At 42.4% G+C, this 3,721-nt stretch overlaps 1 protein-coding gene across 1 annotated transcript in view; it reads left to right on the forward strand.

Moving 5' to 3' along the window:
- Positions 1 to 1,354: 1,354 nt before the first annotated feature.
- The window catches only part of GPATCH8 (G patch domain containing 8), a gene marked incomplete at its 3' end in the record, with an annotated part of 38,554 nt that continues 36,187 nt past the window's right edge, over positions 1,355 to 3,721 (forward strand). The window contains exon 1 of the mRNA XM_010074944.1: positions 1,355 to 1,429. The remainder of the gene's footprint in view (positions 1,430 to 3,721) is intronic.

The raw sequence follows: 3,721 nt of genomic DNA on the forward strand, positions 1-3,721 counted from the left end.
TTTGCAGTTTGAGGAATTTGAGGTTTCACAAACTTCTGAATTTACAACATTTTTTTTTCTCCTCTGAAATGGCCATTTGTGCTGATGGCGTTCCAGCACCAACAGTTATTCTGGAGGACGGAGACTGCTGTTCCCTACCTACCCCCTGAGCCCTGTATGCTTGATGTCTTGGCAAAAGCATGGAAAGAGCAGATTTGCCGTGGCAGGTGCTGGAGGAGGGTAGTTTGGCTCTCGTCTCTGTCCCAGTGGCTGTTTGTGTACGTGGCACCATGGGGCAGGGGAGAGGCTGCCCTGTGCAGGAATGGGCAATCTAGAGGTGTGTGTGATCTACGTTGGTGGAGGCTGGGCACGGTACACGGTAATAATGATCCTAGTTAATGTTCCTGTCTGCTTTCATTATTGTCTATGGCCAGTCCATGGGACTGAAAATGTTTCATGGGGTTGCTCTGGGAGTGTAAGGAAGCGAGGCGCTTGGCTTTATCATTTTTCCTGCATTTTCTTTGCTGTGCGAGTGTCTGCACGCTTCATTAGTGTGCTTCCCTGTGTGATCTCTCGGTCTGTCTCTCTCTCCTTAGCCGTGTTCCTCAGTTCCTGTATATTTTTGTGTAGCGGTTTTAGGTCCTGTGCTCACAAATGCTTTCAGCTGGTATGTTGGGAATAAGCAGCCCTGCGCGTGCATCCCGGTGTTCTGTGTGCTTGTGCGGCCGCGGGTCAGCTGGCTGCTGGGGGTTGAAGCTAACGGCTTTCTTATACCTTGGTGGATCGCTTCCACTAACGGTTCATGGTGCAGCCACCTAGATTCAAGGAAAGGGCTGTTCCAGACTGTGAACGAGTGCTGTGGGCACAGGGAGAGGTTTCATTTGGTGCCGCTGTGGGTTTTTGTTGACGTAAGGTGTGTGAAATAACATGGATGCCTCAAGCAATTTGGGTTTCCCGCTGCCAGGAAAGCCTTGTTCATGTTGAGAAGAGAAAAGACACCAAAAACCCCTTCATAGTGGTGGTGGGGTGAATTCCTTCTGCTGCTTGTCCTGTCTGGTTTTAAAGCCAGCACTGGTGCTCATGGTCAGCGTTTTCATAGACTTGCTAAAGAGAAAAACCCCAAAGTATTGTCATAATGTTTGATATTTTGCCTGCTTCTATAGTTTATGATTATCATCAGGTTGGCTTAGTTTTTAAAATAATTTTTTTTGTTTTCACAGCCTACATACTGAAGAAGAGCCTATGTTTGATAAATTAATTTGTTTTGCTAGCAAAATGATATAAAATCTAACACTGTGTACAAACTTGAATCTTGAAACTAAACTGCTGGAAGAGTGTTCTCTGCCGTAGAGCTAACCCTCCTTTTCTTTTCCAGGGCAATCACTTTGATCAGTATGAAGAAGGGCACCTGGAGATAGAGCAAGCGTCTCTAGACAAGCCTATAGAATCGGTAAGATAAATACTTATCAGCATCATCAACCCACCACAAATTAGGCCATGATCGGATGGTACTTGATGTGAATGCAGACAAATTGGATAGGAGTGGGCGTCGTCTCGTCAGTACAGGGTTAATTTTTTGTGGGAAATTGCATGCAGAGATTAAGTGGGTCTGGGATTTAATTTTGAAGTAGTTCTCCTAAAACTATAGGTGACTTTAAATTTTAGTTCAAGGTGATATTTCAGAAATTATTTGAAGTAATACATTCTTTCATAGATTTTGTTACGTTTTTATACTTTTAGTTGAATCAGTTCAATTCATATGCAAACTTTATGGGATAGTGTAGTAAAATGTATTTTGGTCCTTTTTTAGTTTTTGTTTTTGTAAAACTCCTGGTGTGTTAAAGCAGAGGGTTAGGATGCCGTCTGGCACTTTGGGAGCACGGATGCGTTGCAGTGTTTAGTTGAGCAGTCCTTCCCCGAGAATCTGAAACTGCGCTTTGAGTTTCTTTATTACTTTGAATCAGGTCTGGAGAGTGCAGCCATAAAATGGGGAAAAGTTAAGTTTTGTTTAGTTTCACCTTTTTAAACTTTTTGGAGCTTTGAAATTTTTCTCATTGCAAAGCATCGTTTGCTAGTCTTAGGCACAACAGCTTGTTCAGCCTGAATGGGAGCTAAGTTCGGCGCTCAGCTTTAGCTAAGTTCCATTATCAGTTTCGGTAAGCGAGGGTCACTTAGTAGTGTTCTGATTTTTGTTAAGAAAGTACTTCTCAACTATTTATTTTCCTTGTTAATAATTTAAGTTCTCCATTAAAGTTTCTTTGCATTAGTCTGCACTTAGGAGAAATGAGTGTTAGCAAAAGATCAATAGATATTTTTCATTCGTGTGTAGGTTGGTGTTGTGTGTTTGTGTGTGTGTGTTAGATGTTTACCAAAAATTTACACAACTTGGGGTGTTCGACATTTTTCTTCCGCAGCAGTTGGCCCATATTAGCTAAGCAGCCATGATCTGGTTTGTATTGCACGGTCTGCCTTTTTTAATTTCTTCTCTAGGGTTTCCTTTCCCCTTTCTTTATTTCTGTTCTTCTGGTCCAGTGAACACTGCATATAGTACCTACTGTCTTAATGTGCTGGCATGATGCTAGATTTAGGCATGGCAGTAATTGATGACGCATGAGATAATGCTGCAGAGATGGGAATTCGTATTCAACCTTCTCCTGAATACTTCAATCTTACGGTGCGATATGGGGATTTTAATTAAAATGCCAAGCTTGTTTCCTGTAAATATAACAAGAAATAATTGCTGGTAGCCTACTCTGTGCCAGGCTGGAAGTTAGCATTTCAAAATAATCCAAATATTACTTAGACGAGGCTGCTTAGCTGATTTCTAGAAGTGTTTTCCCAAGCAGAGGAGTAGAACTGCTCACAGGTGACATCTCCCTGGTGTGGTGAAGGGAGCGATGCCTACAGGAGTGTGTAAAACGTCAACAATTACACTGGAGCCGCAGACACGGGCACGCAGACCCACAGTGCAGCGTGGATCATCTGCAGGTGCAGTGCTTCCCTGCAGTTTGGTTAATGTTCAACTGCAGCAGAAAAATGAAATTCAGTTACAGCTTTAATATTTTATTCATAGAATATATCACCATCCAGATATCGAGACGTTATTAATCTTTACAACTTTCTGTTGGGTTTTAATACGCACAGTTCAGCCTCATGGTTAAATTTGAAAGCAGCTTGATGGAGAGGCCGAGAGAATGACATACTGCTTTGGGAGGAGAAAGAGTTAAAACCTCAAATTGTTCTTACTTTCAACTCCAGTTTGCTTCACTCTTTTGGCTGTAATAAGAGAAACAAGCATTTGAGGTATAACATCGCTAGCCTGGGACGTTAAACTCTTGGAAGGAGCCACAGAACTCAGTAAATGCGTGTTCTGTGTTGTCCCATCAGCTGTGCCCTGTGTCGGAGCATACTTGAGCTGGCTTCATGTGCCAGTGAAAGCTCCAGCTGATGCGTCCGGTGGGGTTTTTTTTGTCTCATGAACAAGCCCAGTGTCAGAAACAAACCGGTCACTTTTAAGGTTAATCTTCACATTGTCTTCATTAAGTATATTGTTGGTTCTTAAAATCTGTAGCTGGGAAGTATAAATAATTTTGTCAACTTTCCTGAGACCTGGAAACAGCTCCCACGCTGTTTATGACCTGTGTGCTTTTTAAACTGGCAAATTACACACATTAGAAGAAGGAACGGTTTTCTTGTCAGAGTTCAGGGGTGTACCTCTCCTGCAAGATTTCTCACTAGGAAA

Source organism: Pterocles gutturalis, unplaced genomic scaffold, assembly GCF_000699245.1.
Source record: "Pterocles gutturalis isolate BGI_N339 unplaced genomic scaffold, ASM69924v1 scaffold107, whole genome shotgun sequence".
NCBI classification, from domain to species: Eukaryota; Metazoa; Chordata; class Aves; order Pterocliformes; family Pteroclidae; genus Pterocles; species Pterocles gutturalis.